The sequence below is a fragment of the Vidua chalybeata genome, chromosome 1, assembly GCF_026979565.1.
Source record: "Vidua chalybeata isolate OUT-0048 chromosome 1, bVidCha1 merged haplotype, whole genome shotgun sequence".
Taxonomy (NCBI): Eukaryota; Metazoa; Chordata; class Aves; order Passeriformes; family Viduidae; genus Vidua; species Vidua chalybeata.
Window position 1 is genome coordinate 63825223 of NC_071530.1, and position 22978 is coordinate 63848200.

General features: G+C 41.4%; 1 protein-coding gene across 3 annotated transcripts in view; it reads left to right on the forward strand.

The window, feature by feature from the left end:
• The window catches only part of JARID2 (jumonji and AT-rich interaction domain containing 2), a 211329-nt gene that overhangs the window by 62223 nt on the left and 126128 nt on the right, over positions 1-22978 (forward strand). Inside the window, exon 1 of one of the 3 annotated variants that reach the window (XM_053967053.1) lies at positions 7246-7265. The exons of the other annotated variants lie outside the window; for them this stretch is intronic. The gene's annotated coding sequence lies outside the window, so the exon portion shown is untranslated. Of the gene's footprint in view, positions 1-7245; positions 7266-22978 lie in introns of those variants that run through there. 3 annotated transcript variants of the gene reach the window in all.

The window sequence follows — 22978 nt, forward strand, 5'->3', positions numbered from 1 at the left end:
AAGTGACAAGGCAGGAGGAATAAGAGCACTCAGTGTTGTGTGTTGCAACTGTGACTCTTCTATCACCTTGCCATCTACCAGTGTTTGCAAGATGGGTGTGGGTTTTTTTCTGGAAGGTTTTATGTGGAAAGCCACATTCTTGCCACATGCATCTCTCCAGGCTGGTCCTGCCTTCAAAGCACTACAGAAATGCCACATTCAGAAAGTTTTCCCCCCTGTAAGGCTATCACTTGCTGTGCTTCCTCCCTTTTTCCATGGTTCTGGTGGTAAATGGCAAACTCTAAATTAAAGGCAGGTTTTAATGCAAGGAAGTGCCCAGTTGTTTGCGAGGGGCTTTGGTGTCTCCCCAAGGTTAGGTGGGTAACATTCATCTGTCTGTCCGTGTCCATCCAGCCCCGTGTCTGCTGCTTCCCACTTGTGCCCACAAATTACTTCTTGGGCTGCTCTGTGGAACAGAGCATTGCATTGGCCTGGCTTAAAAAGAACCACTGGAAGGAAAAAAGCCCCTCAGAGCAAGAAGTGTTGTGAGGAGGAGGAGGAGGAGGAAAAAACCCCCTGACCTGCAGGTGTGCAGAGACCTAGCTCCTCTGGCATTACAGTCTGAAGGTGGGATGGGGTTTCCCAATCTCCCTTCCCAGGCTGGGCCTAAAGCAGCAAGACAGGGAAGAGTCATCCTAAATAACGGGTTTGAGACTGAAAGTCAGCAGTATGTGCTGGACCACAGCAGAAACATCTTAAAGAGAAGGTGGCTTTAAGAATTAATTTTGGAGCCAGCCTAGATGAAAAAGAAGGCAAATTTCTTATTCTGCTGAAATGATGGGGAACCACCTTACAGTTAACACCAGTGATAAATATCAGACTGGTTTGTATTAAAAATGGTTTAAACTGATTTGGCCCCATTAATTTTTAAACTAGCAGAGGAGGTCATTAAATCACAAGTTTCTTTTCTGTTATAAATGCTTGCACCTCCGTGTTCCCTCTCTACTTCCATGGATTCTGCTTCTAATTAAAGTGGCAGTGTGGTTCGTGGCTTGTCAAGCAGATTAATGTGCTTTTCAAATCTGGGTTTTTCTTTTTTCCCCCTATATTGCTTGTCTTCCTGATGGCTTTTTTGGGAGGGGTGTTGCTACTGCACCTGTATATAAAGCCTACAAAAAGGTTTTGGCTCTTACTGTGTGGGCTTGGGTGAAGCATTGAAGAGGCAGGGGTGGGGAGGCGAGGAGCTCGAGAGAAATCTGCTTGTCACAGAATGACACATTCAGTCTCATTATCCCTTGCATTTGAGTGACGTGCATTCTTTTTCCGACAGCGCCGTGTTCAGAGGTTTTGAAACCCGCAGTCCCTCCTGGTTGCATCCTCCCCTGGATGGGACCATCATGCTTGCCTTCTCGTGACTAAACTCGAAAGTGGCAGGTCACATCCCATCAGCGATGCGGAATTTGCTGTACCAGGGGCAGAGCTAAACTGGCACCTCGCCAGCAGCCTGAGGGTTGCACTTAATTTGCATATAAATTTACACAGGAGTTTAATTGGAGATAAATGCACATGGTTTTTATTTATAGAGCTGTGCAAGCATATACACAGATTTACTTTAAAAAATTAACCAAAAAAACAACACACCAAGCTCACCTGCTTTAAAGCTGACTGGGATTAAGGTTATAAATGGGGCTCGGACCCCATCACATCAACAAGCCCCTGACAGCTTGTGGCTCCTTTGGCCAGGGGCTCTTCATCTGCGAGGCTCCTGCCAGCCTGCAGCCCCATCTCTGCAGTGTGCCTTCTTCCATCCCTGCTTCCACCAAAAAGGCATGGAGGGACCATAAAGCTTGCTTGTTTCAGAGCGGCTTTGGAGCACACCCCGCTCTTCTTATCTGCAGCAGCCTGTGCTGTTGCTGGATTCTGTGGACATGCAGTTACAAGCTGTAGCCCAGAGACCAAATAAGTGTCTTCCTTCCTCTCCCTCCTGTGTGATATACAGCCCCGGCAGGCTCTGTGGGCAGCTTGCTGGAAGATAAAATTAATTTTTGAGTAATGCACGTTGGAAGGAATAATCTGAACGAGACATGCATGTTACTGGGTTATAAATTAACTGTAACTACTGAGGAAAAAAGACATGTGCATCATCCAGCCCGGCTCTCGCAAACCTTTTCATGTTCTGTTAAATCGTGACAATAGTCAGGCAGAAACAAAATAAAATAGTGCATAACAGAATGAAATACAATTATGAAACTTCTCTGTTGTTCTTATAGAATTCGGTGGTCTGATGTCAGCTCTAAAACTGTTTAATTTTGCTCATCTCAGAATACTGACGGAATAAAAAGCTGTCCGGAAATGAATCATGCAATGAATAGAGGGATGGATTTTTTTTTTATATTTTAAAGTAGTTGGGGAGGTGGAATTAAAGCAATTGAGATGAAAAGGTAAAATGCTTGCAAAGTGTAGGCAGGTGGATTTAATGAAGGAATGCGTAAGCCACTTACGTATGGGTAGAAATTAAATGGCAGAAGTGTGCAACATAATAAGCAGTAGAGAAGTAAATGGAGCGCTGCTGTCTTTAACCTTGCTGTGCAATAGGTCGTCCTGCTTCTCTCATGGCTCCAGCAAGACTTCTGACATGATCCTTTAACCAGGGCAGGGGCAAATGCCACGCAGTGAGACATTTAAGTCAAATGAAAGGGCCATGATTGAAACGGTTCAAGGGAATTCTGTTTTCACAGTGAATAATTAAACTGGGAACTGATTGCCTTCTGTGCAGGAACATCCGTGTCTCTTTACAAATCAGCCTTCATCCCCTGCAATGCATTGTTCATTAAAATAGACAAACAAAAGCTCATAAGGCATGTTAAGCCATTTTTTCTAAATCAGGTTCCCTGTTTTGTTGGGGTTTTGCATTGCATTGTGGGTTTTTTAAAGCTCTGGTTTTGGATTTTGTGCTGTCTAAAATGGCTGTGATGACTCCATGATCTTGTGCACTGAGCTGTTAATGGGCAGCAGAAGCTCTCACCGAGAAATTTAGTATGGCTAAGAGTGTGCAGAGGAAAAGGAAGAAGATGAAAATGTTGAGTCTGAAAATGCAGGTCTACTTAATGCTTAAATACATAGATTAGAATCTAAATAATATGAAGGCTTTGACAGTGCAATACGCTTTTAAATGTATTTTTTGAGTTTATGTTTATGGATTTATCAAGTAAATTACCTTAATCTTCAAGAGATCACTCTGAAAAATGTTTACTCTGACAATCCACGTATGCGGCTAGTAAGTGCATGCAAATCAGTAACAGTATGGACTCTTAGGCTAAACAGAATTTAACTTGCCAGATCAGAGGTAAAAAAAGAGAGAACAAAGGTGCAGCACAAGAACTGATTTAGGCTGATCTTGCCACTCCTTTAAGGTTTCTGATGCAGGGCTGATGTGTCTGTGTGTGGGTTAGAGCAATGTACAATGTCTGATAGCCCAGTATAAGGTAGAAACTGCAGAAATCTAATGAGCAAAAACTGAACAAAGCCTTGCCTTCAGGAGAATTTTTAAAAGTACAATAAAAGTTCCAGCAGTAGCTTTATGAAATATTTCTCTCTATCATCATGGGCAGTTTGACTCATGTTTAGCTATAGATACCGAAGTACTTTCCCCAACCCCCTTTTCTGTCAGCTGTGTGGGGGGGGTGGGGGAGGGAACAGGAAAATTTGTTCTTTCTAAAGCTACCACTCTGTGTAACCCAATTTAGGAGCATAAACATTGGCTCTCTGTTGTGTAGCTGACTCCAGTGAGGAGGGACCAGAGTGTCATGGGGTGGCTCTGGCTCTTCTGAAGCTCACCGGGAGACTGTGCTGCCCTTACGTGGCTCCAGATCTTAGCCTGGAAATGCAGGCTGCCAGGGTAGTGCCTGTGTACTCTGTGTGTGTGTTGTGCCATCCTATCTCAGCACAGGTGAGGGATGGCAAGACCCTTGGGAAAAAGGATGACCTGTCCTCCTCCTTTGGGAGAAGCAGAGCCAAACAATTCCTCTTGGCGAGCCATCTCTCTCTGTGTCTCAATAGATGTCTTCTGTAGGCAGTCTGGGATGGCTGCCTGCCATTTGCCTGTTTGAATTACGATAGAAATTATTTCTTTTTGTTCTTTCTTCAAGATCCCAGATCATCTAAATGCGTCATGCAAGATGCTTTATGGTTTTGATTTTCAAAGGTGTTTCTTCTTTGGCTTGTGCAATGCTGTGGTTTGCTGGCACTGTGAGATGCCCCTGTGCTGTCAGGACGGGTTTTGTTCTGCTCTGTGAAATATTGACATTCCCGGTGCTGGCTTTTGCTGGTGTTAGCACGCATTGAAAAAATGCCTGATTAAAGGTTTGCCACATGTTGCTCATCTGCGTGAGTTTTCTTTGTTCTCTGACTTTGGGCAATCCTGTGTATCTGGCAGTATTTCTGGTGTGTGAGAACAGGATCTGTCTGTCTTTCTTGATTCTCTTGGAAATGTGTGTGGTTTCTTTAATGTAGTAATTTTATTGAACAATCTTAAATGCCGTTCATACGTGTATATTATATATGTATACTTGTTAAAAAGAAAAAAAAAGTAGTAATTCGTTCCAGAAGGGGAAAGAAATAGGAAGAGCACATTCAAACTGTGAAATACTGTTTTCCCAAGGGATTTTCATAGCTGTTGAAGTAATTCTTTCTTTGTGTTTTCTCTCTGTGTAATGTACATTGCCTTCTTTCTTTTAACTCCAAAATGTAAATTGCTGCCATTATGTTCTGTATTCCATAAGATTCTTGAAACACTTTTCTCGTCTTAAATGCTAAGAGCCCCATAGCCTCTAAAGCCTAGCAGAAATTGTGACTATTTCCCCCAACTTTTTAGGCATTATTTTCAGATGCAGTCGTTTTTTGGCTTTATTTGATCTAAGTACATTAGCCACATAGTGAATTTTCCATCACAGAAGCTTACTGAGAATGAATAAATTTGATAATAATTTAAAAAATTACCCATGGCTGCTCTTTGTTACTTGGTGACTCTAGAAATTACCTGATAAAGTTTTGCAGTCTTTTAACCTCTTGAGGCAGAAATTTTGGTCTTGAAAATTTGTAAAATTCTATAAAGAGTTATTCATCAGTCAGTGTTTTGCAAGAAAGATGTAAAGGATCATTCCAGTCTGGTGTTTTTTATCTAGTGGAAAAAGAATCCCAAACCCCTTTGCTAAAAAATAAATATTTCTAAGCTTTTCCAGACGTGAGCATCATGTTGCAGCTCCGAGGAAAGTACAGCTGGAGTGATAAGAGAAGCAGCTGTGCTGAAAGGAAAATGAAGTGGAAAGGTTTAGCTTCATTAATCAGGGTGAAAGGGTTTTTTTGGACTTGAAAGACACAGTTGACCACTTTCAGGTTGAGTGAAAAGTAGTCATCTACAGAATATATCTCTTTGGGAATGGAAAAATAATCTCAAGTGTATGTGTCACAGACAGATGCAATGATGTGAATATTTCAAACAAGTTTTTGTAGAAAACAAAAAAAAATTTAAAAGTGAAAAAAGTATGTATGATCCTAAGGGGTCCCTTTCAGCTGGATATACTTTACAATTCTGTGATTTTTCTAGTAGTAAATTGATTATATTTGTCCTGCTTGTTTCATGGGCTGCTAAGTAAAACTAACCCTGTCAAAGAGGGTACATACTGTGGTGCCCCAAATGAGTAACCTTTCTGGTTGGCTGGATCTGGCTGGGGGCCGTAAGCTGTGAATAATTAGATTGTAATTAAAATCTATTTATCACCTTTTCTCTTTCCAACTGATTTAGGCAGTGATGTTAGGTAGATTATTATGTTCCTTCAGGTGTCAAAAATACAATGTGCCAGTTGCAAATGCTGCAGGCTTTTTTAAATGCTTCCTCCATGCAGTCATAAGAATTCTTTTACCTATATATATGTGTATATATACATCTTTTTCTGTATTTTCTGTTTCACAGAGAGTTATGAAAGCATTTGTAAAAATCAAAACTAGCCAGTCTTTTCAGAGGAAATACATTCTCTACTGGGATTTTCCCCAGTACATGCTGTGATCTGGCTTGGGTGGACAGTGACAAATCCATGTGAGAGTCCCAGCCTCCTGGCTGGAACAGGGAGTAGTGCCACCGCTTCCCAACCTGCCTGTTGGGATCTCTGATTCTACACAGTACTGACCCCCTGACCAGCCGACAGAAACATTTTGAGTAGGACTTCCCAGCAGCCTTCTTGTGGTATTAAGCACAAAACTCCTGATGGAAGGTAAAGACATTTGAGGATTGATTTGTACTCTTTTTAATAAAGCAGTGTCCGGAGTTACTGAAGCCATAGGGGAAACTCAGAACACTTCTGGAAGAAGCAGACTGATTCCAGATGTCTTTCCTTTTAACCCGGATTTCTAACTGACCATGCTTTTCTGGTTAATTCCTCATAATAAGCTACCTAATTTGGTGGATTTGTGAGGAAAGGCCTTGAGAGGAAATGTATCCTTTTTAGAAATACTTGTCTATTTCTAGCAAATAGCCTTATGTAAAGGGTAGGCTTAAAAAAAAAAAGGTAAGAAGAGTAAAGTTGTTATAGAAATAAAGCAGTATTCTGGCACCAATTGTCTTTAGAAGTGTAGTGTTGGACAAAGTTTATAGGTCTTGACTTGTGAGACCTAAGAGTATCTCCTGTGGAACAGCTGAATGAGAGGAAGGATACAATAAAGGGAAATAAGGCCTGAGAAGAAAATGCCAACACTTCCCCCTGCCCTCCCCCTCCCCTGCAGACACGAGTTCTGGATCAGCTAAACAAAGGGAGAAAAATATGCAAGGGACTCAAAAAAGCACTTTCCAAACTTCCAGGTCTGGTTTTAATCTTGTGCATCCTTCTGTGTTTCCTTGCCAACACCTAGAGGCCTCACAAGTGCTGAAGTGCATGGGATTTCCAGTGGCAGTAATCATATGTAACGAAGTTCACTTGATGAAGTCGCACTTGCCAAGGCAAAAAAAGCTTTAACAGCTTCTCCTGAGCTGAACTCCTCCGTGCCTGTCTTGCTTCTCAGACAGACCTAGGGAAATGCTGCCCTGGTATGTGAACACTCTACAGCTATATGATAGACATCCTCAGGAATCATTAAGGTGCAGTGTGTAGTAATCAGTGTGCTGTCCTGGATAGGTGTGCAGACTCCTTGGAGCTGCCTGACTGAGGAGAGAGCTGGCCAGACTGCCTTCTGCAACAACTTCTGAATGCAGCATTTATAACAGGCTGTTTCCTGCCAGTTTGGTTACTGGGCAGGTAAAACACTTTTGATATCCTCTTAATTCATTGCTGCTTTGAAATTTTTTTTGAAGTCAGGTTTATTGCTTCTGAGTAGCAAGTGTATAGTAAGAGGAGTATAATTTTTTCGCTTTCCCCGCTTCTCTTCAGCCTGACTTCTTGTTGAACTACTTAAATATAAGCACCGTATTTGCTTCTCCTGACTTCATGGCAGTGTTATATATGCTTCTCAGTGAAATCCCGAACAGATGAAAATCTCTTTGACATCTGCCTTTGACTTCCAAAAAAATCTATCATTTTATACTGTGCATTTTTTGGATGTATATGCCTTCAATTTTACAAAAGAGAAAAACATCTTCTCCCACCCCCAGCCATTAAGGTGATTAATGTGTATGTGATGCTTGGTGCGTCTGTGAGTTTTTTAATTTTACACCATGTGTAAAGATTTGCAGATGAATTGAAGTGTAACAACACAAAATTCGTTCCACTCTGCTTTATGGACTTCTGTTTTTATCTGTCTCTTCTAGCAGTGCCAATGGTCATTCAGCAGTAAGATAGTAGAGGACTGTCATAACACACTGCAAAATCCCTAAATTGGTTCTCAACTTCCCAGGCTCCTCCATTGTTCTTAACCATGTTGTTTCCATAGTAAGAAATCTCTTTGCATTGCTATTCACAGGAGCAGGAACATTAATCAGATTTGCAAATATGTGTCTACCTCCATCAGTTTTCTTGCCACTCCTGTGGCTCTAGCTCCTTTCTTGCATACCTTGGTGCATCTTGAGCATTTCTGTAGCCCATCTGTTTTTCACATGCTTGTGAGAAGCAGCCTTCGTGCTGCAGCCATTGTGCCAGGGCTGGAGAGTTCCCAGTCTGCACGGAACCATGGTTCCAAGCAAGCCCTAGAAGAGATCATAAAAAAAGTTTTCCCAAACATGAAGTGGATTACAGGGGATGATTTACACTTTTGTTTACATGAGGGGTTGGGCTGTTGTGCCTTCATTGCCAGGCTTGATTGCATTTGTAATGATATGTGCTTGTGTAGTAACAGGAAGGTGCGATTTTAGCTCAGGTTGGTGTTGCCCGCTCTGGCTTCAGCCTACCAGCAGAGGTGTAAATACGTGAAAGAAATGAAAATGCATGAAGATGCAGCAGCATGGGTTTGAGCCTGGGTGAGCAACTGGAATATGAGCCTTCTGGCTACGCCCAAAACATGTCATGGTGGTTTGGTAGCTAAAACTCAATCCTGTGCTGTCACATCCTTAATGCCACTTTTACTTGAATTTGTTAAAAACCTTTACAAAATCAGACAGACATAGTGAGGGTCTGTATCAAAGGTTCTTTTAGTTAGGAGCATGAGACACTAGTTGATGTTTGCTTACAGTAAGAGAATTTTTCCATATGTCTGGGTCTGAAGGGAGCTCATGCTGTATCTAGAAGAGAAATCAACTCTGCTCTCAGCCCTTGCATGGAGGTAAGACTCAATTCTCAGGTTAGATTGGAATGATGATCTGCATTTTCTTACAGGTCAAGTATTTTCCAATATGGAAGGAAAAAAAAAGGTTTGCCATGAACTTCTCTGAGTTCTGTCAGGAGTAGCTGCATGAAATCAGTTTTAGTACTTCCTTATTTAAAAAAAAATACCCAAACAAAAACCAAAAAATGAAGCCCCCAAAGTTGCTCTTTGGGATCAGCTCAAGCAAAGGGTTGGGAACTGGGGACAGAAGGAAAGGAGATCTTGAAACAGATTATATTTAACTTCTCTCTGGCCTTGATAGATGCCCTCATTTCCCTAGATTTTTTACTTGTCTCTCCAGTCACACTAACCAGTTGATTCCTGATCTTGTTATCCATCTATTAATATTGCTCAAGGCTGTTTACCTTTTGAGTGAATGGGGGGGGGGAGGGGAGGGGAAGGCATTTTTTTAGATTATTTGAATAATTTATTCTTGGTAAAAGGATTGGGAAGAGAAATCTGATTTACAGAAATAAAACCTTACATTTCAGCTAGACATGGTGGTTCTTGATTTAAATTCTCATTCAATAATTTAAAAAATCTTTTTTATATACTCAAGGTGTACTTTTGGAAACAGTGAGTTTTTACAGAATGGAAAAGACTTATTTTTAGATAGCTGGCTGTTTGCTTGCTTGAGTTTTTAGTCAATCATATCTGGTGAATTTGCAGTGTTTGTTGTTGAATGTCAAATTGCTAGTATGACTGCTTGAGATGTGGCTCCCTACATTTCCAGTGTTGCGGAAATGAAATCTGTTTGGACCTGTCATAACTGAAAAATGAATCCTTGTTTTGTTACAAAGGCCTTCAGAATTTCCACAGTGCCTATGGGAAGTGAAAATTTATTGAATTGTGGTAGGTGCTGGAAAGCAGGTAATGAGCTTTGCACGCCGATTCTGATGTCACTTGTCACTCTTCTGATCAGTGCACTGAAAGCAGCCCCATGTATCCTCCCTTTTGGAGACCACAATTTGATGAAAACCATTTATTTTATATTTCCTTCTAGAAGGTTGTTTTCATCTGTGTTACACACACACATTGTTCAGTTTTGTGTTAGTTGACTTTCTTGGATAATCCTGTCCAGAAACTGTCTTGTCACAACAGCTCTGAAACCTTAAAAAAAAATTATGAGAAGTAATATGACTGTGATAGTTGTCACAAGACAGAAAGAACATCAGATTCCTCATATGTAGTATTTGTGAAGTCCACCTTACAGATGTCCTGGTATTTTGATTTAATTTTCCACTTCATCCAGGTTCAAGAATAAGAGTCCTCTCTCTATAGCTGACCGGTTTCTTTGACCTCAGCACTGTGATGCATTTTAAAGTGGATATCATTATTGTGGTGGATTTTTTTGTGTGTTCAGTTTATTAAGGACTATATAAGCATGTGCCCTCTTAGATAGACTAAGATGCCTCTAATACTTGTATGTTGTCCATAAAGGTGAGTCAGGTGATACAGAATATGCAGGAAACATTGGAAAAAGGAGCACTGGTTTTCAAGTACTTGATTTGTAGGATTAGGTCACCTTACTCAGAAACTTAGGGTAATATTTCAAATGTTGTATTCTCCCCTTCTGTTGAGAAGGAAAAGAAAGCTGGACTTGACACAAGCTGAAACTAAAATAGCAACAGCCATAAATTGCATTTAGACAAGTACACACCAAAAAATACGGTGAAGTTATTGGAAATTTGTGGCTTCCATTCATAAAATTGTAAGATCTTTGACTTAGTTTGCAGATATTTGTAAGAGTACACAGTTGCAGGTATTGTTTGCAGTTGTGCTATTGGATTATTTTGGGCTGGACCAAGAGTCTGTTCTGTAGGGGAGAGATAATGCTGAGATCAGATGAGCTGAGGTAGTTTCATTGGTTTTGTGAGCTTTCTAGCAATTGCATGCTTTTCCTCTCTTCATCTCCTCCTCTTCTGGAGGCGTAATGCTGGTAGATGCCTGCCAAGCCTTTGGAAGAAAATCTGGGAAAATTACGACAAAGTGTAAGCTGCTTCACAGACATCTGGAATGCTGTTTTCAATGGAGACTAGGAGTACATGAGCAGAAATCCAGCGTGCTCTGTTAGCAAGGAGGAAAGCTGGTGAAGGGCCTGAGGAAATGACAGCCAGCATGAGGCTGAATGCATGGAGCAGCAAGGCAAGGATTCCAATGAAGGAAGAGGGTATCATGCGTGGGGAGTAGACTAGCATGCTCCCATCACCCTTCTGCCCTTCATCAGCCAGTTTGTAATCTATCAGCAGATGCCCAGGAAATTGCACACAGGGGCATGATTTACAAAGGTAACTCCTCTAAGTGGTGTAGCTGAACTGAGGAGTGGGAGGAAGGCTGGTGGCCCTTCCTGGCCACTGGGTGTTGTGTGCTGGCCAGCAGCAAGCATGGTACTGGGGAAGCTGAGCACAGGAGTTCACATGCAGTCAGATCTCATTAATTCAGTTGCTCACAAAGCAACTTGTTTGAGTAGCTCAGATTTATGTCTGTGAACACAGTGTGTATGATGAATTTTTTACTTGAGTTTCACTTGGTGTGGCAGTTGGGGAAGCTTTTCTGAGAGTATAATCCTGCCTTTTCCCTGACAGTGAATGGGAGAGTGCCCATGCTTCCAGAGCAGTGCCCAAAGCTGATTCTGATAAATGAGTAATTAAGCAACCCCACCTTTATTTCTTAAATGCAGCAGCTGGACCATGTAAGATTCTTGGCTAAAATGGAGACATGGTGGTTCTCTTTACTAATTGATTTTGGTTTCGAACTCCTTTTATTGCCTATGTGTGGCAATAGAGATAAGAGGGAGAGTAGGGAAAACAAAGTAAAAATCAAGTGAAGCCATTTAATCTCCTCCTTTCTGGGCTTGTTTCCCGTGTACCAGTTTGGACTTCTCTGCAGGGGGGGCTCTTGTGTGCATAGGGCAAGTTTTTGTGAGCCTCCCTCCCCAACAGCATATGCCTCAGCGGGATGGGTGCCCTGCCTCTCCTTGCCACGCGTGACTGGGCTTGGGAGCAGAGCAGTGGTGGGCTTGGGCAGTGGGGTTGGTTTCTAGCACTCAGACACAGTGGCCATTCAGTCATGGTGGCCCTTGGGACCGCGTGCTGCAGAGTTCATTTGGAGGCACACATTTGTTTGAAGGGATAAGCAAGTCTCTGTCCCTGAGAAGTGAAATTTCACTGCCCTGGTCCCAAGGTGGTATGGCACCTTGAGTTGCTGCTCAAGCAGAAACATGGCTTTCTCTCTTTTTCATGTAAGAGAAATGCCATAACATAAATTTGAGGGAATTAACCCATTTGAGGTGTTTGAGATGCATTGTAGAGAAGAATGGTGAAAACATTTTCTGCATGGGTCTCCTTCTTCTCAATATCCCTCTGTGGTTTATGTCTTCCCATGCTGGCCCAGGACCACTGCTGTGGCCACAGCCTCACCACATTCTATACCCAGTCCTGAGGACAGTTTGGTAGCCTTTTCTGTATTCCCATTTTGATGTCCTTCCTTCTGTCCTTTCTTCCTTGGCCGTGGCACTGTGCAGGATGAACAAACATAAGCATGCCGACTACCTCCAGCTGTGCCAGTGTCTGTCATTAACTCATCCCACTGCCTGGGTGGCTGCTGATCCCCCCTGAGCTTGGCCCCTTTGCCCCCTACTCAGTGTGCAGGGTCCTCTTGTGCAGGTGCCAACACCTGCAGGCGCAATGGATGGGTCTCTCTCCCCAAGCATCTCCTCCTCACAGTAATTAACGTGTCCAGGATCTTAAAACTGTTTCCTAAATTAAAATAAGATTTATTATGGAAATAGGTCATGGTGCCATCTGCATCATAGATGGTTCTGTGTCCTTGAGTGCTTATCCTAGGCCAGCCATGTTTCTAGTTAGGCATATCTGCAGTGCAAAGAAAAGGACTAATTTCAGCAAGAGCAGACAAGCATGCATTACTTCCTGGAAATTCCACATAAAAACGATTTATTTGTGGGTGAAACTGGACATGGTGTTCAGCAGTGGCATGCTGTATGCAACTTTGCAGTATTAAATGCTTTGAGGTCTGTGATGCTTCATTTTTTAGGCTTAGTTCTGCACACTCAGACGTATGCCGGGGATTTCCCAACACTGCGCTGGCCTTTCACCCAGCGTTGCTTTCCCGCTCTTCCCCTCTCCGTAGGTCTCCACTTACAGCACACTGTACACCAAATGCTGGTTATTGCCCAGAGGTAAAAATTGTTCCTCAGGTTGGTGTCTTGCATAAAGTGAAGACTCTGGTCAGCTTTCTCTACTGTCAGGGGTTTTTTTACTATTTCTCTTAACTGTATTTTTAGAATTCGTATTTCATGTTTTTTACCTGACTGATGCAAAATGTATTTTTTTTGCACCAGTAACTGTTTGTTTTTCTCCTAGTGCCCTTCTCAGTCCTTCTGAAGATGAATTTTGAGCTTTTTGTTTTTCCTGTCCATTTTCCAAGTTCCAGTAGTTTTCAGCTCAGAACCTATTCTGCAACATGAATAAAAGGTTTATTATTATAGGAAGTAGGGCTTTTTTTTGTGAGAATTTTACCAGACTGACATCCCTGACAAGTGTTACAGGCCAGAAACACAGAAAAAAAGTGCAAATGGAATGATTGCTTTTAAACTTTGTGATTTATGTCTTTTTTTATCCTCCTTTTCATTGCCATGGTCTTTGTGTATATTTTTGGTCATGAATCCAAATTTTTACCCAATGAATTTTGCTGTAAATTGCACTGGGTTGTTTAACTGTTAAGTAACTTTCACAGCATTTTGATTTGCTGCCTTTTTCATTTACATTTCAAAGTATTTCCAATCTGTAAATCTCTTTCTACCTCCTCATACTTTTGGCACCATACATTTTTGGTGAGGTAGCTGGAGCAAAAAGATCTCTAACCTGAGAAGTAAATATTTTCTCATTCCACATTTGAAATGTCCCAGCTTTATTGTTGCATGGTTGGGGTTTTCCCCCCTGCTATCCAAGACTGGCTGTAGAAGGTAAATGCTGGGGGAGCTAAATGAGATTACAGCATCCCTTTGATAACCTTCCTTAGTGAATAGGCAGATGATCTGTCCATAATGCAAAGCACTTAATGTATAGAAGCGTCTAAGAAAGACAGCTACTAGTTCACCACTCAGGGTTCAATTTCGGAATAATAACATTTATTTGTAGGGAAAAAAAGAGTTAGTTCTGCGATGGCAAAGTAGATATTGTGACTCAAAGCATGGTCTTCTTATTAACCTCAGATTTATATAGTTAAGTAATTGTTGTATTAGTAGTGTTTCTTGACTGGTAAGGTGGAAAATAAAAGGACAGATGTCTGTGTACAATGTGGTCCTTGTTTATTTATCTGTAGTAGGCTGGGGCAAGGGAACTGGCCCACTGTCAGGGGGCTGTGAGCGACAGAGAGCTTCAGCTCTGCTGGCTGAGACTTGAGACCCAGCAGCTCATGGGGCAACACGTGTCATGTACTTCTTTGTGTATATGTCTGTCTGTCCTTTCCTGCACATAGCAAAAGGTAGAGTAAAGGCTTGTGTGCAAGTGACACATACTGAATTTTGGTTTTCTTGAATAAATCAGTTTACAAAAAACTGTTGCTTCCCACAGTTTGTTTATATGTGCCTGTGACTTTCTGTGGAAGCGGAGCATATTTCTCACATATAAATGCACATATAATGACTGAATGCATGGCTTGGTGGTAACACATACAGAATGCTTGCAGGTACTGTATTTTTCTTAGTATGATACTGTTCAGATTTTGGAAGTAAGGAAAATTCTTCTAATATATCCTTTTCTACTTTGTTATTCCAATTTCCATAACACTTTAGATTAGAAATGTCATAAATTTGATCTGAAACTAAAAGCTTGTTACTAAGAAAGGAGAATATTCGTAAAAGGAAAAATATTTAACCTATCTTCTTCCCGGCCATTTTCTTAAACCTGAAGTAAACAAGGTGAAATTGAGTGAATTTCTATTAAGCAGTCTCCTCTGCTTTTGAGTCAGGTAGGGAACAGACAATTGATGGCATATTGCCAGCTGGCAGAGCTGTTGAAAGGTAGCATGTAACTTCAATACCTTTTTTTTTTCATTTTCAACATATGATTGTGCAAGTCTAGCTAAGTTCATCAGAGAGTAAATATTCCTTCAGTGTGTAAAATAAAGAATAAACCTGCGAGTTGGATTCAGTGAGTAAACAGATGATTATCATACTACAGAATTTTCTTCAATACTGTGAGTGCTTTGGACACTCAGGGTTCTCAGATATGATGTGATGATCAACTTGATATCAACTGTTGGAGTTGATATGAAGTCCCATAAATTTTCTTTTGCTTTTTAGGGTTTTTTGTGGGGGAGAAGGGGAGGAATGGGATAAGGGGTTTGCGCGGTACTTCCTAAAGCTTGTTTGGAATACCAGGCCATTTAAATATGTCATCTTTTTCAGAAATAGAAAAAAACTTCACCACATTTTGGTGGCTATTTTTTCCACATAAGGTACTTTGAGACTAATAATGGTGTTTGCATTTGCTGTTGGTTGCGTGTTGATCATGTTTTGCCAAGCATTAACTGCTTATCTGAGCTTTAGCAGCTTCTCATGGCCTTCCCCTCTTGTGAAGTAGTGGGAGGTGGTACTCTGTCTGACCTGAAACTCTGCTTACTTCCTCGTGTGACTGATAGCTGAAATCCTGTGGTCCAGTATCCCTGGGACTCTTTTGGAGCCTGAGGACATTGTAGCATCCTGGGAGCGCCTTACAGGGCTAAAGCGACTGAAGCAGTGCTGTGGATGTAAGGTCAGTGGGCACCAGCAGCTTCCCAGATTTTGAGCAGAGACTCTGTTGGGAGTACATAGCTCTCAGTGTAGGCTGTGCTGCTTGCATCATATTTTAAGAGCAAGGTGCATTTGTGCAATGCTTTCCCTGGGAGCATTGTTGCCTAGTGAAAACAGTTAATGTCAACCCAAAACAAGCCACATGACTGCCTATGGTCTTATTTGGTCATACAACAGAGACAGAAAATCATTGAATTGCTCTTTCCTGACAAGTACTTCTTCAATGGAGTTGGTGTAAATTTAGTCAGTTCACTTTGAGTATCGAGAGCAGAGTGATATGTAAATAAAGCTTTATCAGACGAGATAGATTTAAAATTCCACAGTTGGCGAGGAAGCGTTAGCAGTATAATATAATACAAATATTTACACAGTAACTTCTAAGTCTTCAATAAGTGCTTAATATTTGAAATATGTGTTGTGAAAACATTGACTGATTAAGCCATACCATTGCTGCTACATCTGTATGCAGTGACTTGCAATGGCTAGGATGCAGGAGTCACAGGGAGGAATAGGTCACTCAGCGATGCAAAGGCATTTAAACAAGTTACACTTTTTTTTTTTTTTAATTTAATTAGGATTCGGCATGATCTGCTCTCCTAAGGCACACATAGCTCCATCCTTACATCCTGTTGGAGCTGCTGCTCTCAAAGGGTGTTGCATTCATGTAACATGACTGGATGTGATCACGTGCCCAGTGCATCTGAGACTGCTCCAGTAGGAAAATCGAGATACCAAATTTGTGCCTATCCAAAACATGGAGTGTAACCATCACTAGTCTGTTCTTCCTCCTTGTATCTGTCATGGCCTTTTGATAAAGAATTGCAGTGGGCAGAAATTACAGGTAGTTAATCTTTTGCCTGCTCACTGTGTCACAGGAATGGTGCTGGTCTGCTTGTTATACGGGGAGCGGAGGCTGATAGCCAAGGAGGTTCCCTCTTTGGGTGATATATCTGCTTTGCCCCATCCATCATTGCATTCAGCCTCCAGTTCCACCATTACTCTTGAATGAACTAACAAAACAGTAGACTCAACAGACTGCAAACTAATATAAACAGAACCACAGCTCCTAAACTTGCCTGAATGCTTCTCTGTTGCCACTTCATTTGCCAAGAGACTGATCCACACCTAAAAATATAGGGCTGCTCTAATCCAGTCTTCATTTTTTTCCTGCTCTTTTCTGGCTACCCTGTTTTGCCTTCTGCAAGCACAGAGCACAGCTGAAAACCAGAGTGGTTTGTGTGCTTAAAGTGTGAAGTTTGGGTTGAGTTTATTATCGGTACTGTGGGTACAATCACAGACTCAATTGCAAATGGTCTTCATAGCCATCAGTGTGGTGTTGCTAGATACAACTGAGCCAGTTCCTGCAATGTTTTGGCAGAAACCTGTTTTTGATAAGCCCTGCTCTGTCTAGACACCCATGACAATTTCATTGCACTAAAACTATCCTTTTCTACAGAGAAGCAACAGACAGCTTCCATCAAGCCCACCGTCTTTTCCCTTGGGAGGACTGAAATGATGTGGCTGGTCATGCAGGAAATCCAGCCCACATAATGAAGTGCCCCCTCTTTTCCTACAGCGGGCTAATGCAAACAACCAGCACCTGATGCTGATGATGTGTGGGGAGATGTATATCAGCCTGTGCTTCTGCCCCACTCCCTGGGCAGCTGCAGAGGTGCCTGGCTCAGCCTTTGGGAGGGCTGAAGGTAGGCACTGCTATGTGGGGCACCACAGAGTTATCAAAAAATCTCAGCCTTGCATTTACTCCTTTGGTTGCAGAAGTTTTTTCATGTCTGGATCAGCTGTGGTGGTAACATGCAAAGCTAGATTCTGTGAGAGAAAAGTGAAGTAGCAGATTATTTCATCGGAAGCTGATGTTGGGGATGGTGCTGTTGATGGTTTAGCAGGCAGGTGATGTGTTGTGAAAATCACCTGCAAAAGTCTTTCTGAGGTAAGGCTGTAACTCTTGCCCATCCCTTAGCTTGATGCAGATGAAGGGCTGGAGAGTTTGCAGAGAAATGATGCAATTCTTGTACTGCTTATGATGTTTTTGTAAGGCTAAGAGCAAATAATCTTGAAATGAACTGGCAGGTTTATGATTGGGTTTTATGAGCTTTTATGATGTTTATAATCTGGCATTGAACTTGCAGTTTAAGAGGTGAAAGGTTTAAAGGAACACAGTAGCAAAGGTGTACTGCTGAATTTCTTCTGCGTGTAATTTTAACATACATCTTAGATGCTTCCCTGATGCGGCAGGTTTGTTGAAGTATGGCCTGTACAGTTCACAGTGAGCATGTCACTGAGAAAAATGGACTCCATCCATATCACATGTTCCACAGAGGGAAGAATTGAATGGAAAATGTGATTTTTGCTTTCCCTAAGGAAGGACTTGGATTTGAGGCAACTGACTTGTGTGGTGTAAGGCCTCAAAATGCAGCTTTTGCCATTTCCATTTAAATCCCAGCCTCAGAAATACTGTACATTGCCCATGCCTCCTTCTTTTCTTTGTTGCTTTTCTGCTACCAGTAAAGTCAGTACTAAAGACTACTTTACCAGACACGTAAAGTCCCCTGCAGTCTTTAAACTGGAATTCTTAAATTATGGCCTTCCTCCATGGTACTTTTGGACAAAATGAGTACTTTTTTCCCTACTCCGTTTTTTGTGATTCTGCATCTGCTTTTTTTTGATGGATGTGTGCTTCAGAGGGCCTGCCTGCAGATGTTTGCATACGTACAGCACAAGCCTATTCTTACTTAGCTATACATTCCTGTTTTCCTGTGTTATCTCATACTGCTCCGCAGGGCTCAGTGAGCAGCAGGTTTGCTGCTGGCTAGCTTTTTGAGGTTTCTCTTATGCACAGTACTGTATTTGTCTCCTGGTTCTTTGATTTGTAATGTTTTGCCTTTGCTGCAGAAGGTATAAACAAGCCTGTCAAAAGCCTTGTTTAGCACGCAGATTCTGTGGGGGTGGCTGGCTGCCTCAGACCCTAAAATAGATCTAGCAATGAACTGAACGGCTTAAAACCCTGGGAATTTAATTTGATCTTTCTTGTTGCCTTAAATATTGGGACTGCATGAGAATTCCTCTAACAGAACAGAAGGTGAACATGTTGGTATGTGACGTTAATAGAAGAAGGGTCCAGACCTGCTCTCATTGAGATGCTCTTCTGTTATCAGAGGCTGGGCTTGGCCGTGGGTAGCGGCTTGTCTGCTGTAAGTCACCATACCTGGGGAGGTGAGTGCCATATCCTCTGATTTTACAGCATCCATGGGACAGTTGTTCTGAAATGCTTCCCTGGATCCTGTTGTAGGATAGTCATTGCAGGAAAACCTAAAGCAGTCTCTCATGGTTTTAGCATCTGTTTTATGTTGGCTTTGTGAAGGAAAAAAAAGAGCTGCAAAATCACACAGGGGTTCCTTTTTTCCCTCTTCTTTTTCATGTAGCACCATGCAGTTAGTAATATCATAGTTGGGATTTTCAGTTGTGGTGGTGAGAAGGTAACAATGATTTGGCTTCAACGTGCTGCAACAGCTGCAGAATTCACTGGAGTTTAGAAGCCTGTGAGTTATAGCTGTGATACCATTTACAGCTTTTATGGAAGAGCTCTTAAATTTGTGAAATGTGTTACTTCTTGAAATGTATTATATTTGTAATTTGAATTCTCTAAAACCCTGTCTCAGGGAAAAAAATAGCTTTGAAAATCCCCCTCTACCCTTTTAAAACACAGGGAACTCTTACCAGGCAGGGTATCAAATCTTTTAAATTGCATGATAGAACACATAGATGGATTTGTAAGTGCTAAAATGTCAATTAGTGCACTTAAAAGCTTAATGGTTGTCTTTGATGTACTTCTAATATCTCCAGTAAAGTTTGACTGTTGCCATTGATCAGGGAATGGAGGAGGGATGAGGGGATTGAATGCCAACTCAAACAGGTCTCATGGAGCTTGCAAGTGGCAAAGCAGCAGTTTGGTGTTGCTCAGTCTGGAATTTGTGACTTTTTGCTGGGTAATGTTTTGGAAGCCAGATGTATTTAATACTGAAGAGTGAGCTTGGGAAAGCCTTAGAGTGTAGGTGGCCTCTGCTTATATAGCTTATCTTTGTGCAGAAAATTTACTGATATAACTACAATGACCTGAAAATACATTTAGAGTAGCTTTATGTCTCCTCATACGTGCCCTTTAATTGGCTTAGAAGCACAGAGTATAGGTTTAATTTACATCTCCCAGTTTCAATGGATACTCCCCTCCTAGCTTTAAAGGATATTCTTCCAGCTGGGAACATAAACAAGGACAAAATTAGTCTAATAGAAATCTCCCTTTTTGGGTAGTACATCAAGTAAAATCAACATGTCGCACTTCTAGTGCAATATCAGTGTGTCCGTCCCAGGAGCCTGTGTCAATTCAACTGATTTGGTTCCCCATCACGCTCAGTAAATTTGATGCAGGCACCAGTATCCTGAGGCTTCCCAGCAGTAGGTTCAGCATATTTGACTGTCATTATCCCTCCCTGGGTTAAAAGATTGACCAGGTTTGGTTTTGTTTTTTTTTTTTCCTTTAAATTTATTTTTAAACCTGATTGCCTGAAATACAGACATCCTGTAGACTGACGTGAAAGGGGAAGAAATCAAGTTGAACATTTCCAAGCTAAGACAAGGGACTCATTGCATCACCCAGACCTGCTTTGGGTTACATTTATGCTAACTTGCGGGTCCATCACAGTGCAAGTTACTTTGTGGGTCGAATTTGCCACAGCCCAGCTGTGGCAATACCGTGCTCTTCACTGCTAGCCATGGTCTTCTTGCAGGGCTTCCGTGGTGGAGCTACTCATGTAGGCATGAGCTGCTATGGTGCCATCAAAATCAGTCAGATGAGCCAAAATTTCCTCTTTGGTTCTTTTAAACCAGTGAAAACCATTTATACTGGAAAGGTTTAAAAGGGGGTGAGTACAGAGTCATCCAGCAGGGATATGGTGTCTTTCCCAGATTTTCAAGAGGTCTTCCACTCGCAGCCTCAAGGCTAGAAGGCATCAGGTTCCTGGTGGGCACAGCTCTATTAAACAATGTATCTAAACTATATAGGCTTTGGGCTGGTGTACTTACTTGACTGAGGGAGCAATCTGAGTAGTGTGTTTGCAGGTGCACATTATTGCTTACTGATATGTATATATACACACACACATACATATACTACTATAGTCCTAGAAAACAGAGAGATGAGCAAATCTTTTCCTGTGTCATAGGCAAGGCTTCAGCATCCAGGTAACACAGTCCTACGAAAGAACTGGTGTAAACATTGACTTCCTGTTGTACATGTGAGGATAGATGCTAAACACATCAACAGTTCTCCAGCTTCTCTAAAATACTGATACCACTGACCAACCTTTCAGACACTGTGAGACACCAAAAAATTAGATCTCTTCAAATTCCCATCTAAATACTGAAGGCAAATTTATAATACACCAGTTTTATCTTTCTCTCTTCCCTACTACCTATACACTATTTTGGCATGCAAAAATGGTTAGTATTTTTCAGTTTGAGGATCAGGCTTTCTAGGTGAGAATGGAAAAAAGTCTTAATATAATTAGCAATATGCAGCAGGATTGCATTAGCCATCGATATCTGTAGGTCTTATTAGCAGACATTTAAACTGCAGAAAATGCTTTTTCTTGGACTGTATTCATATGACTGCATTCTAGAGCTTGAACATCTTTATAAAAATATGAACTGAATCAAAATGAAATTGATTAGAAAGAATATATTTGAATTTAATTATCTTGAGCTGCTGAATACTCTTTGCATACATGGTTTTATGTGTCTATCTGAATTGTACTGGGTGGAGAGTTTTAATTAGGACTGGAGAGAGAGTAAAAATATTTGGAATATGAAAATTATAAACGGTAGTGATTTTCAGCTAGGTGTATAGACATTTTTGGAGATTGATACCTTTCTTGCTTCTCTTCCCCCCCCCCCCCCCCCCCCCTTTAAGCTACTTTTATGTTCAAATTAATACCAGATTGTGAAAAAGAAGAAATCCTGTTGTGGCTCTTGGTCCTCTGCAGCATGATCAGAATTGTCAGATCTGAAGCTGCAAGAGATTTTTTTTTACCATTTGTGTTTAATGGCTCATACTTCTCTGTTCTTTGACAGTACCATTTAACTGTAAAAGTGTGGGCCTGTGGATGGCACGGGACATGTGGCTGCCTTGACTACTGTCTCAGATGTCAGACATGCCAAGACTCAAAGAGCTGATTTGGCAGCTGCCCAGTAGATTTTTATAAAGGCTCAGTTGGTGGCCAGAAACCCAGGCTGTCAGAGTTGTGTTATGCAATAAATTGTTTTTCAGCAGAAGTTTCTAATCCAATTTCAGCTGTATTTTTTTTTTTTTGTACTATGTAATCAAAGATAAATATACATTTTTTCATGGTGTTTCAGAGAAGTGAATATGTGTAGTGTAAACATCACCCATCAGGTTGGTTTCTTTTTCTTTTAAGAAAGATTTAGACCAGTTCACGAACTCAGGAAATGATGCTTAAATTATTTTTGGTTTCTGCCTGGGAGGGATGTATTTGTATACAGCATACCTTTTCAAAGCTCGTTCAATGTATGTTTAAGGAGGTGTTCCCTTCATTTGAAGAGAGCACCAGGTAAGAACCTGGTCAGAGCTTATCAAGTCAGAGCTTTTGCTCAGGCTTAAATTGTCTACAAATGATGGTCAGACAGAAAGTTGTATCTTGTCAGGCTGTGACCTACCTGAATCACTGCAGGCCTTGCCCTTGTAACAGATGCCCTGCCCCCCTTTATATTTCTCTTTCACTTCTCTAAAGTATATAATCCATTTCTTAAAAAGTGGGTAAAGTTCATCAGAACACAGTGAGATATTTGGGGCTCGCAGTAGTTGTATTTCAGCAAGGTTGCTTTCATTTCCTGAATACCTGTGATTCCCTCCCTTCTCATGGTTATCATGTTTCAGTGTCGTGATGGGTTTGCATCCCTCCAAGTGTGAGTTGCTGTGCAAAAAAAAAATCACTTTTTTCTCTGCCCCTGAAGTAAGTCACCATTTGGTCATGTGGTTAGGAATAAGGAAGCTGGTCTGGATGAAGACAGTAATTTTTCTTGTATTGGAATGAGATTTTTCACTCTTCTGATCAAACTGGTCAAATAGGCACTTAAGGGCTAATGCTGGCATAGGGTTTGGAGCAGGTGCATCCAATATGATGCCAGGTGAATTAAGCTGGTTATCAAAACCACTGCCTCAGTCTGAATAATTACATTACACCTCCATACCTCTTTCCAACAGCACACTACCACCCTTGGTTCATGTCAGGTCCCAAAGCTCAGATGCTTAGGGTGCAAAATTGTTTAGATTCCTAATCTGGCCTAAAAAAAGTCATAGCTGTGGAGTCA